Genomic DNA, 16,797 nt, shown 5'->3' on the forward strand with positions numbered 1-16,797 from the left:
AAAAGCAAACAAAAACCCCCACAAATATAGAACAGCTATGCTCGGTGCAAGGCTCCCAAACAAAGGAACGGGCGCGTTGTATATATGCCCGTATTAACTCTGGAGACCCCCTCCAGGGCCCAGGGCTTGACTAGTCTAATCATCCTGGTTAAACAAGTGCCCTAGTTAAGATAACTGATAAATCTATATCCAAATAACTCAAGTAGAGCTGCCATGTCTTATAAAAATTGTCTGTTGTGTGAATTTCTGCCATTCCAGCGGGTTCTCAGACACCCAATTCATCGGAATATTCTTCCGTGCCCAGTGTGCAAGAATATTAAATCGTTTCTTCCCATGTCTGTCTAAAGATGGTAAATTCGGTAGACCTAAGAGGAGAGATATTGGGTCTACTTTGACGTCAGTCCTCAATACCCTCCCTATCCTTCCTGCCATAGCGCTCCAGTAAACACGGAAGCTGTGGCATATCCAGAAGCAATGGGTAAGATACCTACACTTATTTTACATTTGGGGCACATTGAAGATGCCCCTTTTTTAAACTTCACCAGACAGTCTGGTGCTAGATGAGACCTGTGCAGAACTTTTAACTGCGTAGCGCATGTCCTGTTACAGATTGAGATCTTTTGAGTATTCTCCCATATGTTCTCCCATGTTTCAGAAGAGATCTCCACTCATAGCTCTTGCTCCCAGACCTCACATAACCGGTTAATATCCTGCCAGGCCCTGTCACCCAGCAGGCGATAGAGGGCACTGACCGAAAGGGTGCTTGTGGAGTGTAGCAACAACCTCTCTGTATCGGGCTTATAGGGCTTAGTGAGAAGCATAGTCTTCTTCTGGATGAAATCCCCCTAACCTGAAAATAACGGAAAAGGTCTCTGCTGGGCAACCCGTTTTTGCGGCTCAGTTGCTCAAAGGATATCATAACCTCCCCCTCAAACAAGTCTCCCAAACTAGAAACTCCTCTCGCTGCCCATAGTTTGAACCCTGAGTCCATCGTACCTAGTTGGAACACTGGCATGCCATATGTAGGTGTAAGTGGTGAAGTCTTGGATAAGCAACCCTCACTCTGACGCATCGCCCTCCATGCCTTGACTGTACTAATGACAATGGGGTAACGGCAGTGGTCCATAACTGACCTCATCCATGAACAACAGGTTAACAAGAGGGCACTTTGCTTGGGAGGCCTCAATATCCAGCCATATTGAGTTTGGATCGTTACTACCCAATCACAAAGGACAGCAGGGAACTCAGTTGATACTGCCTGATGTCTGGGAAATCAAGTCCTCCCCCTCGTTGAGGCAACTGCAATTTAGTAAGTTTAATGAGGGGCCTCCCACGATGCCAGACAAAGGTACCAAACCACCCCATAAGCTTCTGCAGCGTTGACCTGGGAAACATTATAGGGAGCATACGTATGGGATAAAGCAAACGAGGAAGGACATTCATCTTAATGAGAGATATTTGGCCCAGCCATGAAATTGGAAGAGCTTCCCATCTCTGGGGATCTCTCCTAATATTGTTGAGCAAATGAGCAAAGTTAGTCTGAAATAACAGATCAAACTTGCGGGTAATAAAAATGCCTAGGTACCGGAACCCTGCCCGTGACCCTTAAAAGGGAACGAAGAGCCACCTTCAACTTTTGGCACATCCTTAAGATTCCCCAAAGGCATAGCCTCCAAATTTGCAAAGTTAATGTTATATCCTGAAATAGCCCCAAATGAATTGATACATTGTAGCAAATGAGGTACTGCGGTCATCGGGTTCAATAAAAATAGAAGGACATCATCCACATACAGTGTAATTTTGTATACCTTTGATCCCACTTCCGCAGCGGTTATGTGGATGTTCTGACGAATGGCCTCTGCCAGCGGCTCTATCACCAACGTAAATAACAACGGTGAGAGGGGGCAGCCTTGCCGATTACTCCTCCCAATTGTAAAATTCCCAGACTTCACCCCGTTGGTGATGACCACGGCCAGAGGGTGGCGATATAAAACCTCCACCCACCTCGCAAAGACTCCATCCAACCCGAACTGTTCTAAAACGGAAAAAAGATATGGCTATTCCATCCGGTCAAATGCTTTCTCTGCGTCTAAGGAAATCACCAATCCCTGAATCGATCGTTGCTGACAAACTTAGACCACATTCAGCAACCTCCTAATATTATTAGAGGACCTACAGCCCCTTATAAAGCCTGTCTGGTCCTCTTTAATAGTATGGGGCAACACCCTTTCCAATCTCAGTGCCAGGATCTTGGACAGAATCTTGAAGTCTGAATTTAATAGAGAGATGGGCCTGTATGAGGCACAATCCTCAGGAACCTCCCCCTTCTTAAGAATTAGGAAATATTAGCTTCTCTCAAAGATGGTGGTAGGCGTTCATGCATTTCGGAGTGATTGCAGATCTCCAACATCGGCCCTGACAGAATCCCTATAAACTTTTAAAACTCACCCGGGAGACCTTCAGGGTCAGGTGTTTTCCCACTCTGAAGTTACCTAGCTGCCTCCTATATTTCCTGAACTGTCAAGGGCGCATTAAGGAGCGAGGCCTGTTCCAAGGTTACCCCTGGGAGGTCCAGGTTCTTAAAAAAGGTCTCCGTTTTAGCACTCCTGTCTTCGCAACCTTCAGACTGATACAATTCAGAGTAAAAGCTCTGAAAAGCCTCATTAATCTCTTTAGCATCGTATGTAAGGACCCCGGCACTGTCTCTGATTGCAGTAATGGATTAGGGAGCACGCTTTTTCCTAGTCAGGTATGCTAAATACTTCCCTGGCCTATCCCCATATTCGAACAGCCTCTGTCTAGCAAAAGCAAGTTCTTCCTTTGCGTTTTGTGTCAGTATTGAATTAAAGGCAGCCCGAAGGGCTGTGATCCACTGTAGCTTAATCATCAAAGGCCGTGAAAATTGTGCTGCAAATCTAGCCCTTCACTCTTGGCCTTAACCTCCAAATATACTGCCGCATGATCAGAGATAGCTATGTTCCCAATTTTACAACCCATAATCGAATCCAGAATGGCCAAGGGAGCCAGAAAGAGGTCAATCCTCATGTGACATTTATGTGGGTTTGAAAAAAAAGGTGAAGTCCCTGCCGGTGGGGTGAAGACACCTCCAAATATCCACCAGCCCCAACTCCTCACGTAAGTCAACCACTTGCTTGGCCTGCAAAGAAATAGTTGGGGTCCCACAAGGCATCCTGTCCACTGTCGGATCCAAAAGACAATTAAAATACCCCCCCTATAATAATGTGCCGTGTTCCAAAAGCACTCAACTTAGACAAAGCACTAATCAAAAATTTGAGGGGATGCGCCGGAGGACAGTAGACGTTTAAAATGCCATATTCCTCCCCATGTATCAGGGCTTTAAGTATCACAAACCGTCCCTGCTCATCTTTCACCTGCTCTAATAATGTGAACGGAAGATTTTTCTGGATAAGTACCACCACTCCCCTACTTTTAGTAGTAAAGGATGAAAAGAATACTAGGTCATAACCCCCCTGTTGTAATTTCAGGTGTTCCTCATCATCAAGATGGGTTTCCTGCAACAAAGCAATATCAACCTTCTCTCTTAAGACTAGAAAGCACTTTTTTCCTTTTAATAGGTGAATGACTTCCCTTAATGTTCCAGGTGCACCATTTAATAAGACACTTAGCCATATCTCCTTTCAGACCCCCTTGAACCCCTCGGAGGGAGAACCCTGCTTACAAAGCGCCGAGCATAAGTAAATAAAGACTCATGGAATTGAAAAACTATATATTTAAAAACTACTCTGACAGAACTATAAACAACTATTACTACCAAAAAACTACAAAGAAAACCAACTATAGAACCTTGAATGGAAGACTCTTCCCTCTGCCCATAGGGGGCACTCATCCTACCCAACCCCTCCTTCACAGCTCCTTCAAACCTGGACTGTGCCCCAGCCTTAGGCCAAAAAAAAACTAGGAGATGATCCTTAAATCAAAAGACAAAGTCAGGATTAGCACTCCACCCATCCCTGGCTTCACGTCACCCCTACTTGTGACTAAAAGAGAAGCAGAACACATACAAAAAAAGGGAGAGAGACAACAAAGAACATCCACAAAATTTCCCATCAGAAAATCCAGTTATTAAAAAAAATAGGAACAACTTATTCCAAAATCTTTTCCCCCCTTTCCAAAAAGGAAATTATTAGGGAGAAAGAAAGGAATAAAAAAAAAGGGTAAGCATGGGGAAAATTAGAAAAGAGAACAAACATTAACCATATTCTTCAGGCCAATCCATCTATTTTAAAGTGTCCACAAAGTTTTTAGCCTTATCCGCCGAGTCAAACGTATAAACTGAGTCCTCATGACTGAAACAAAATACTGCAGGGTATCTCAGGGAGTACTGGATGCCCAGGTTCCTCAGCCTCTTTTTAACTTCATCGAAGGACTTCCTCTACAGCTGCTTAAAAATCCTGGAAAAACATGATTTTTGACCCCTTGTACAGCAGCGCCTGCGGATCTTTTCTCAGGGATATGGAAGCTTCTATGATTTGTTGCTTGTCCTTATGTGAGTGGAAGTGCACTAGGACTGGGTGGGGGTGCTGCACCTGTGCACTGTAACCCGATACGCCCTTTCAATCTGAAGCCTGCTGGACTCGATGTGAAGGCCCAAAAACTTCGGCAGCCAGTTTTCAAAGAAACTGACTGGCTGCTCACCTTCCTCACCTTCAGGGAGCCCGACAATTCAGAGATTTATCCTCTGACCTCGATATGGTTTCACAAGGCCCACACCGCTCGCTCCAGCACCTGGATCCGACTGGATGAGGACTCCATTGCAGCTTCTGAGGCCTTAGTTTGACCCTCCACCTCCTCTAGCTGCTCCCCGAGGCCCTGGATCTCCTGCTCATGCTTCTGCAGCATGGATGCAACAGGTTGGACCTGGGCACAAATCTCCCCACGGATTTCCTCAAACGCAGCCGCATTTTCTAACTTTCAAGGTAAGTTCTCCATCGCCGCAGCCAATTTCTGAGAGTCTGTCAGGTCTCCGGGGTGGTGGTGGTGGGGGTGGTGGGGGGTGGGGGGGGGGCGTCAGGAGAGGCTGCTGCTGCTGCAGTCTCTGGTGTTGTAGGTGCTGGAGGGGTGCCCCTACCTGCTGCTGTTTGCTCGCTTCTTTTCCCTTTAGCATCCTTCCCACTCACAAATATTAACAATTATGTGTTCTGTAAGGTTTTAAACTAATATTTAGATTAGATTACTTACAGTGTGGAAACAGGCCCTTCGGCCCAACAAGTCCGCACCGCCCCGCCGAAGCGCAACCCACCCATACCCCTTACCTAACACTATGGGCAATTTAGCATGGCCAATTCACCTGACCTGCACATCTTTGGACTGTGGGAGGAAACCGGAGCACCCGGAGGAAACCCACGCAGACACGGGGAGAACGTGCAAACTCCACACAGTCAGTCGCCTGAGGTGGGAATTGAACCCGGGTCTCTGGCGCTGTGAGGCAGCAGTGCGAACCACTGTGCCACCATTTCCACCACATAAGTTGGCCAGGGATGGCAAAAAAACACCGGTATGCTTTGGCTGTTAGGCAGAGCTGTCCACAGCAGTCCTACAGAATCGCCACCATCTTGCCAAGTCCCATTTAACCCCTTTTAATGCTGCCATTGTACTTAAAGCTGCTCCATATATATGTTTTCAAATTGAGAGATGGATGTAAATATCTATTTTTACAAAGTCACATGGCCATTGAAGCCAATGATCATGTGTTCCTTTGACATGACATGAAATGACAGTCATTAGTCCAGTCCCTCGACTGGATATTGCCACAAGATTGCATATTTTCATCGCACATCACATTACCAGCATTATTTCAAAATCAGACCTCCTCATCCGTTGGTGTAAAGGGTTTTCCGGTAATAGTGTTTTCAGTCCAAGTGTCCCAGAGTACCCTGACCATTTTACTGATTATGGTTTCAAGAATATTGTAACTCTAGATTTGAATGAAGCTGTAGGATCATTGCTGTGGAATCTTGCTTATCTTGTCAGCCTTTTCTAATGTGTCCCTCTGCTAGTTGCCTGGGAACCATTCATTCTGAAGTTGTTCTCAGCAACTTCACAAGCAATGCACATTTTTTTAGTTCAGATATTACTTAACAGCATGTTAATAGACACGTTTATTCCCAATTTTTGAGGAGCAGTCAATAAAGTTAGTCTCTCACTAACTTTAAAAACTGTCTCTTGTGTAAATACAGAGAATCAGGAAACCGTGATAGAACATTTGAATTATTTAGATCTTGTTGAGATTTTTTTTGAGCAGAATGTGTGTTCTTTGCTTTACTGAACATTTTACCCTTCACAGCATCAAGGCCTGCTGTTCAGTATTGCCAGCAGTGGAAAGACAAATAGAATTAAGTTGTAAAGCCTCAAAGATCAATAGCGTATAAATCCAGGAGGTGCTCACAATTTCTAATTTTAAAATGTGATGTTTAAATAGTTTTACCTTCCTTAGTGTTAGCTTGATTACAGAGGTGGTACTCTGCCTTTGACTTGGAAAGTTGTGGTTCAAGCCCCTCTCAAATATAAGCATATAATCCAGTTCATACGTACACACACTACTGACTGAGAGAATACTGCATTGTACGGTCCCAAGAGATTGCGTTTGCCGTTCTGAAGAAAAATCTCATATGCAGTTTTTTCCATTTCGACATCCTGACCATTATTCCTCCTTTGGCTAACATAATAAACTGGTAATTCACTCATTTGAGTGTGACTCAGATTTTTCCCTCCAAAATAACAGTCTGTCTAATTACTATTTTACCCTCATACTCATCACAAATTAATTCAAATACATGCAACAAATTTTTTATTCAGCAACTCCCTGGTCCCAAGCTATATATCCCTACATCTCTACAATTGGTCTGGAACTACCTCCATAGACTGTGAGCAATCATTAGCACGAGTGTTTTATCTTTTAAAAAACATTGTCCCTGTTTATTGGCACGCTGTGTATACAGAATAAATGTGGTGCAGTATCTCATTGTTTTCTCTCTCTCGTTATCTCCAAAGAACAAAGAAAATTTTACAGCCCTTCGGCCTCCAAGCCTGAACTGATCCAAATCCACTGTCTAAAGCTATTGCCCAATTCCTAAGCATCTATAGCCCTCTGCTCCCCACCTACTCATGCATCTGTCCAGATGCACCTTAAATGAATCTACTGTGCCTGCCTCTACTACCTCTGCTGACAATTCATTCCAGGCATCTACCGCCCTCTGTGTGTAAAGTACTTGCCACATATATCCCCCTTAAACTTTTCACCTCTCAACTTGAACATGAGGCCTCTCGTTATTGAATCCTTCACCCTGGGAAAAAGCTTATCTCCGTCAACCCTGTCTATACTCTTCATAATTTTGTTGACCTCAATCAGGTCCCCCCTCAATCTCCTTTTTTCTAATGAAAATAATCCTAATCTACTCAACCTCTCTTCATAGCTAGCACCTTCCATAACAGGCAACATCCTTGTAAACTTTCTCTGCACCCTCTCCAAAGCGTCCACATTCCTTTGGTAATGTGGCGACCAGAACTATTCTAAATGCGGCCGAACCAAAGTCGTGTACAATTTTAACATGACTTGCCAGCTCCTATACTCAATACCCCGTCCGTTGAAGGCAAGAATACCATATGCCTTCTTGACTACTCTATCCACCGGCGCAGCCGCCTTCAGGGTGCAATGGACTTGAACTCCCAGGTCTCTCCGTTCATCAACTTTACCCAAGGCTTTTCCGTTTACAGTATACTTCGCTCTAGAATTAGACTTTCCAAAATGCATCACCTCACATTTGCCTGGATTGAACGCCATCTGCCACTTCTCCACCCAACTCTCCAGTCTATCTATATTCTCCTGTATTTGACAGTCTCCTATGCTTTCTGCTACTTCACCAATCTTTGTGTCATCTGCAAAATTAATTGATCAAACCAACAATGCCCTCTTCCAGATCTACCCTGCATGAAACCATGTTACCTATCACTGATAAGCTCATTCGTTTCCAAATATAAATAGATTTTATCCCTCGGCACCTTCTCCAGCAACTTTCCCATCACTGACGTCAGGCTCACTGGTCTATAGTTACCTGGAATATTCCTACTACCCTCCTTGAATGGAGGATAACACGAGCAACCCTCCAGTCCTCAGTGTTTAAGAATGTTACAAAGATGTCTGTCGAGGCCCCAGCTATTTCCTCTCTCACCTCCGTCAGCAACCTGGGATTGATCCCATCCGGTCCTGGGGATTTGTCCACCTTAATATTCTTTAACCTATATCTTCCTTCCTTATGTCAACATGATCCAGAGTAAACAAACTTGTATCTCTGATCTTAGCATTCCTCACCTCCTGTTCCTAAGTGAACACTGATGCTATGTAACCGTTGAGAATCAGACCCATTTTCTCAGTTTTGACACACAGCCTTCGTTCCTTATCCTTTAGTGGACCAACCCTATCTCTAGTTACCCTCCTCTTATGTAAGGATAAAAGGCCTTGGGATGCTCGCTAAAGATATTTAATGACCCCTTTTAGCCTGCTTGATTCCTCGTTTAAGCTTGGTCCTACTCTCCTGATATTCCTCCCAGGCCCGTTCTGTCCTTAGCTGCCTGGACCTTATGTATGCTTCGCTTTTCCTCTTGGCTAGTCACACGATTTCTCCTGTCATCTACTGTTCACGGATTTTGCCTTTCCTATCCCTTTTTTTTCAAAGGAAAATGCCTATCCTGCCTTAGCTTCAACCAAAGCCACCCACATATCAAATGTGGACTTCCCTTCAAATAGTTGTGTCCAATTCACATTTCCCAGCTCCTTCATAATTTTGATACAGTTGCCCTTGGCCCAGTTTATTACTCATCCCTTGGGACCACTCATCTTTGTCTACGAGTGTTCTAAAACTTACAGAATTATGCTCGCTATTCCCAAAGAAATCCCCCACTGCAATGTCTCCCACCTGGCCTGGCTCATTCCCCAATACCAGGTCCAATATGGCCCCATCCCTTGTCGGACTATTGACATACTGTTCTAGAAAACTCTCCTAGACGCTTCTTACAAATTCTGCCCCGTCCAGACCTCTGACCTCATAAGTCAATGTGTGCAAATATTTATTTATCAATTCGATGAACAATATTGTATTTCAAAAATCTTTTGCATTGTGTACTTGGTGCAATTTTTGCTTGTAAAGTTCTTTTTGCACATTGGTATTTAAATTAGCAATGTGGACCTGTCATGCTGTAGATAACTACCTTGGATGTGTGTATGTAGAGTCATTATTAGCTGCATGATCTATTGATAACATTTCATTATAAACTAGGATATATGCTTATTGGAAATATTTTTGAACATTTTTCTTTATTGAAGGCCCTTTTTTTGGTGTTAAGATGAAAAAGTAAGTATTGTGTTTTCTACAAGTTGATTGTTGTGTGAGGTCATAAACTCTGCTTTATAATAGGAAATACAGAAAGTATCCAACAGGTCAGACAGCAGCTATGGCGACAAAAGCAGGGATCCAAATCGCCTGAGGAGCAGCGATCACTGTTGAATTGCTGCTCTGCTTCTATTTGTGCATTAATTGAGCTTTGCACTCTTGGTCAGGCCTTGAGGTTCCAGCTTATGCCCCAACACCAGGTCCAATATGTGGGGAGCGATCTTCCATTGGACTCCATCATACTGGATTGTCAAGGGCAGACAAACCACACTCCCTTATTATAGCATATGCTGCAGTGTTCTGGTTAGTGCTCACATTCACATAAAAGCTTTGAGATATTGAAAACATCATTTTAATGTTAATAAATGAGTGCTAGGTGAGGTAAATAGGTAAAAGGGTAGGTCAGCTGCTGAATAGTATGGGCAATCGAGCTGGACAGAAGCTTTGTGCGTTGCAGGAAGAGAGTGCAGGGTATTTTGAGGAGGAGTTGGGGTTTAGATGAGGAACTGGGGTGTTGAGTCTAAGCCTAACATTTCTCAGTTAACAGGTAATTAAGTCAGTCGAAGTGTGCGGTGCTGGAAAACCACAGCAAGTCAGGCAGCATCTGAGAATCTGAAACTTTTAGTATGACCAAGGAGCTGTGGAATTACTTGTTGGAAGTTCAAACATCCTAGTTGACTGTGGAGTTAATATGTTGGAACTTCCAAGGAATGTGTACGGTATCTCTGATCTTCCGTCCAGTCTCAGACCAATCAGAGTTCAGATTTCAGCTCTGTGGCCTTTTTAGAAATTGATAATGTTCAGGATGAAACCAAGCAAAGGTTCTGTACAAGGTCCAAAGGCAGAAGGGGTATGGGGAGAACACAGTTCAGTGGAAGGACAGAATGCATGAGCAAATAAATTTTAGATTAGATTACTTTAGATTAGATTCCCTATCGTATGGAAACAGGCCCTTTGGCCTAACAAGTCCACACTGACTGTCTGAAGAGTAACCCACCCAGATCTATTCTCCTCCCCTATAATGACAAAAGAAATTATGATGAAAGACAATAATAACCGATAATGGGCAAATAAAGGAACAAAAGGTGGGTACACAGAAATCATTATTGACAGCATTAGAAAATTGTTACCAGAATGTAAAGTACCGAATTGAAAGATCGGGTGCTGTTTCTCAAATTTCCATTTAGCTGAAATAAAAATAGTGAAAGGTGGTACTCCTCAACAGATCTGACTGTACGACCAATGAATAGTGAGAACCGAAACAATCAATGAGCTTTCACCTGAACCTGGAAACTTGTTTTTATTTCAGATTTACAGCATTGGCAGTATTTTGCTTCAGTTTAGTAGTTAATTCACTGCCACTTCCAGGAATTATTTTTTTATTTTCTATTTCATGTTTAATGAAGTATCTCCCCTCAATTATATCACCAAGTGTTTAGCTATATATGAACAGGTGATTGAGGAGCGAAGAGGCCATTTAGCCCCTTGAGCCTGTTCTGGTAATCAGTATGATCATGTACTCCTGTATCTGGTCCAAATTTAATTACCGTACCTTCTCTCTCTCACCTAAACACTTAAATTGTAAAGGAGATGAGGCTATAAGCACAGACTCCTGCAGGATTCTTAAATTCTGTCATTCAAAAAAGACCCATTTATGCATGCTGCATTTTCTACCTGCCAGCTAATGGTTTATCCATGCTTTAATATTACATCCCATGTGCTTCTACTTTTTTGTGTGGTGCCTTGTCAGATTCCTTCTGGAAATCCAAGTACAGTATGTCAATCTCCTCCCTTATCGTCAACACATTACTCCTTTGAAGAGCTTCAGTAGATTATTTAAGCATGAACTGCCCTTCATAATCCACGCTGATTCTTGCAGATTACCTTTAATTTTTCAAGGGTCCCAGTTATGACCATCTTAATGATCAAATCCATAATAAGGATATAAGATACCGGAGTAGGCCATTCAGCCCTTCAAGTCTGCTCTACCATTCAATCATGGCTAATATGTTTCTCCCTGAAACCCTTAATTCCCTTACCATTCAAGAACCCATCTATAGCCCTCTGCAACAATGTGTTCCACTGATTAACCACCCTCCGGATGAAGAAATCCCTCTTCATCTCAATTCTAAAGGGTGGCCCATTCACTCTGAGGATCTGCCCTCGAGTAATGGTGTCTCCTACTGGTGGAAACATCTCCACGTCCACTCTATCCAGATTTCTCAGTATTCTGTACGTTTCAATCAGACGCATCCTTCTAAACTCTAGGGGCTGCACGGTGGCTCAGCGATGAGCAATGCGGCCTCACAACGCCAGCGACCTGAGTTTGATTCCAGCCTCAGGCGACTGTGTGGAATTTGTATGTTCTCCCCGTGTCTGCGCAGGTTTCCTCCGGGTGCTCTGGTTTCCTCCCACATTCCAAAATGTGCAGGCCAGGTGAATTGGCCATGCTAAATTAATCATAGGGTTAGGGTTAAAAGTAGGGAAATGAGTCTGGGTGGGTTATTCTTCAGAGGGTTGATGTGGGCTTGTTGGGTCGAAGGGCCTGTTTCCACGCTGTAAGGAATCTAATCTTTAAAAAAAACTCCATTGAGTATGGACACTGAAACCTCAATTCTCCTTATATGACAAGTCCTTCATCTCCGGGATCATCCTCTGGAACTCCTCCGATACCAGCACATCCTTCTGTCTATACAGGGCCCAAAACTGCTCACAATATTTCAAATGTGGTCTGACCAGAGCCTTATAGTCTGGTCTGTACATCCTTGCTCTTGTATTCTAGCCCTCAGGGAAATGAATGCTCACATTGCAATTGACTTCTTAGCTGCCAACTGAACCTACATGTTAACGATTAGAGAATCCTGAACTGGGACTCTCAAGCCCCTTTGTGCTTCAGATTTCAGAAGATTTTCCCAAGAGAAATTAGTCTGCATCTCTATTCTTCCTTCCAAAGTGCATCATCACCTCATACTTTCCCACGTTGCATTCCATCTGCCACTTCTTTGCCCACACTCATAGCATGTCCAAGTCCTTCTCCAGTCTCCCCATTTCTTCAGCACTACCTGTCTTCACACCTTCCCCATGACAGACTTCAAGCCAACTGGCCTACAGTTTCCTGTTTTCTCCTCCTTTCTTGAATTGTGTAGCCTGATGGAGTCTTTCCAGAATATTGTAAATTTCAGAAAATTAAAACCAATGCATCTCCTACCTCAGACTTCATCCCAGGGCCTTCAAGGAAATGACTGTCAGGACAGTGTACAACTCCATCAATCTGCTCGGTATTGTTTCCATGGTGATTGTATTCACTTTGGTCCTCCCTTCCACCTTCTCACTTATGGCTATTAATGACATGTTTTTTGTACTATCGTGGCTGTGATGGGAAGAAAATACTAGGAAATCAAGCCCCACTACTCCAGGAGCGATCACAGATATATAAGTGACCATATGAGTCACTAAGATGAGTAATTTGCCTGATATTGACTACAATGATAAAAGAATTTCACACTCGGTTTCATCCATAAACAAGAAAGTAAAGGCCATTGTAAACAAACATTGCTTAATAAGTGACAAAATAATTGGATTAGATTCCCTGCAGTGTGGAAACGGGCCCTTCGGCCCAACCAGTCCACACCGACCCTCCGAAGAGTAACCCACCCAGACTCATTTCCCTCTGACTAATGTGCCCAACACTATGGGCAATTTAGCATGGCCAATTCACCTAACCTGCACATCTTTGGACTGTGGGAGGAAACCAGAGCACCCGGAGGAACGCAGACACAGGGAGAATGTGCAAATGGATTAATTACTATGCATGCCCCCTTTAAATCCCAACACATGTATATTTGTTCTCAAACAGATCAGACAAGACAAAGAGTTTGCCAGAAATATCATGGGTGGAAAATTGGCAAGAAGGAATAGATACTGTGGATCAAGATTCCAAACCACACAGGTAGAATGAAGTGACATTCAGCTCTTTTGGTTTCTGGTGGTGTCATGTTGTTGTCAATTGTGGCAATCCTTAATTCAATTAGATCTTGGGGTTTGCTTCGTTAGAAGTTCTTTTTGTTGTGTTTTTTTTCCAGTGAGGAACAGAGACTGCTGTTAGCTTGCAGGTTTTGGAGAAGGGTGAGTACAACTGTCCCTTCCCTGTTCTGTGATCAACTACAATTTAACTGCACAATCTGTTGCTCGGCAGTCATTTTTCAACCCAAACATACTGCAGGTCAACATGTCTCATAAATGTACCCAACCTAGTTTCTCCCAAAATACACGACTTTGTGAAATCAATAATGGACATCACACATTTCACTTTTGACATCTGAGTCAAAAAATATTAGTGTCCCCATTTCAATTTTTTTTCCAGTTTATGTTCCAAATAAAATATTTTTATTTATGGTATTCTCTATAATAAAAACAGAAAAAGAATCATTTAATGTGCCATTTCCTTAGTATTTACTGTTAAGTCCCTATTCTCATTCTCTGGAGGATCACCTACTCTTTTTGCTTTTAAATACTTCTGGAACTCTTGTTTTACTTTTTAAAATGTATCCAGCTAGCTCTCTGTCATTCTCTAATTTCTGTCTCTTTATCAATCTTTTTCACCGTCCCCTTCAAACAAAGTATATTCCTACTATAAAGAGACATTCTGTCTGTGCTGAAATATCCCATTAACTCTCTGGCACTCCTCTATTGATTGATCTCCTTACCTATATCCCAGATCAATTCACTGGCCTCTGCTTTCATGCACACGTTGATACACTTATTTAAGTTTAATAGTCTTACACTAATTGTCCTCCCTTGGAAAAAAAAAGTGTAAAATCCATTCATATTGTGGTTGTTGCTGCCCAGATACCTTTTACTCTGAGGTCATTAATTAATCCTGCTTCATTACACAGTCCGAAGTTTAAGATAACCTGCTCTCTGGTTGGTTCCGCAATGTTCTGCTCTAAGAAACAATTTCAAAAAAAAATTCTATGAACTCCTCCTACAGGTGACCAATTCTGATCTGATTTTTCCAGATTAAATGTAGATGAGAATCACCATGGTTATTTATGTCTTTTTATTGTAAGGATCCAATATTTCTCTGTGCATCCTACATTGTGGTTACTGTTGGTCCTGTGACCACTCCATCATTGCCTATTATTCCTATTATTCCTCAGCTCCACTCAAACCAACTCTCAATTCTGATGTCCTGAATCAAGGTAATTTCTTTCTATTGTGACAATGCTATCCTTGATTAATAGGGCTACCCCTCCACCTTTACCTAGCTTCCAAAGAAGATCATGCAGTCCTCAATATTCAGAACCCTATCCCTGTCATCTGCAACCACATCTCTAATAGCTAATAGATCATAATTATTTTCTGCAATGTATATTAACAATCTGTTTATTTTGTTATGAATGGTTTGCTGTGTGTTTGGATACAGAGACATTAGTGGGTTTTTATGTTATTTTTGTAACATCTAATATAGATTGTTGGTGTATTCATAATGTGAAGGGGCCGGTGTTGGACTGTGTTGGCAAAGTTAAAAATCACACAACAGCAGGTTATAGTCCAACAGGTTTATTTGGAAGCACTAACTTTTGGACCACTGCTCCTTCATTAGGTAGCTGTGGAACAAGACTATAAGACACACAATTTATAAGCAAAAGATTACAGTGTCATGCAACTGAAATGATATATTGAACAAACAGCAATCTAGGTTTGTTCGACCTATTATTTCATTTCCCATTTCACTATTTTGTTCTCCTGCTTTGACTCTACTCGTTGATTTGTTCTTTTTAACTACCCTCCCTCCTTATACTTGATCAAAGCCTATTACATTTTCCCAGTTCTGAAGAAAGGTTACATATATGGTTAGCACTGCTGCCTTACAGCATCAAGAACCTAGGTTCAATTCCAGCCTTGGGTGACAGTCTGCCTAGAGTCTGCAGGTTCTCCCCATGTATGTGTGGGTTTCCTCAGAGTGTTCCATTTTCTCCCACAGTCCAAAGATGCACAGGTTAGGTGAATTAGCCATGGGGATGTGCCCTGTACTGTCTAGGGATGTGTAGGCTATATAGGTTAGCCATGAGAAATGCAGGGTTACAGTGATAGGATGGGGGTTGGGTCTGAGTTGGATGTACTTTGAAGGGTCAGCGCAAACTCAATGCTCCAAATGGCCTCTATCAGCGCTGTAGGGATCCTATGATTCTAAATGAGCTGTTTTTCTGTCTGCACAGATGCTAATAGAAATGTGTATTTTCAGGTTTTCTACATCTGCAGTATTTTCCTTTATTCCATGAGCTTCATTGAAACACAAAGAGACAGAGCAACTGGAAACCCTAAATGAAACTAAATTGTGAGGTGTCAGACTTAACAAATAAAGGAATTGGAGATATTGGACAATGGGAATGGAGGAAGTGAAGAGATAGTGTTACATCTTTAGTGCTCATTTTAAGTGCAAGTAGCAGCGGAGGTAGGACGAACTTGGAAGACTGCAGGTAAGGTAAGACAGTTTTTATTAAAATTACTTACCGGTAGCAGGCAGCGGTGTTTTTCTCTTTCACAGAAGGAGCGGGAGCAGCGGAGGAAGTGACGGGGACCAGAGGGGTAGCCGGGAAGGTAAGCAGTGAGTATAAATACTCACCCTTCGACGCCAACGGCCATTTTAAGTGCGAGCAGCAGCGGAGAAGGAGCGGGAGCAGCGGAGGAAGTGACATGGACCAGAGGGGCAGCCGGGAAGGAGAGCAGTGACCATATATATCACCAAGGCGGCCCCACACCTCAGGAGGGACATACTGGCACTGGAGCATGTCCAACGGAGATTCAAACGGATGATCCCTGGAATGGTAGGTCTAACATACGAGGAACGGCTGAGGATCCTGGGATTGTACTCATTGGAGTTTAGAAAGTTAAGGGGAGATCTAATAGAAACTTACAAGATAATACATGGCTTGGAAAGGGTGGACGCTAGGAAATTGTTTCCGTTAGGCGAGGAGACTAGGACCCGTGGGCACAGCCTTAGAATTAGAGGGGGTAAATTCAGAACAGGAGTGCGGAGACATTTCTTCAGCCAGAGAGTGGTGGGCCTGTGGAATTCATTGCCATGGAGTGCAGTGGAGGCCGGGACGCTAAATGTCTTCAAGGCAGAGATTGATAAATTCTTAATCTTGCAAGGAATTAAGGGTTATGGGGAGAATGTGGGTAAGTGGAGTGGAAATGCCCAGCCATGATTAAATGGCGGAGTGGACTCGATGGGCTGAATGGCCTTACTTCCACTCCTATGTCTTCTGGTCTTAAGGCTGGAAAAATGGTTTGAATATTGAAGTCAATGGAGAAATGGAACCCGATTGATTTTCTTTGTGTAGGGAACAGTTCCATTCGATAT

This window comes from Chiloscyllium punctatum, chromosome 44 (genome assembly GCF_047496795.1).
Source record: "Chiloscyllium punctatum isolate Juve2018m chromosome 44, sChiPun1.3, whole genome shotgun sequence".
Taxonomy (NCBI): Eukaryota; Metazoa; Chordata; class Chondrichthyes; order Orectolobiformes; family Hemiscylliidae; genus Chiloscyllium; species Chiloscyllium punctatum.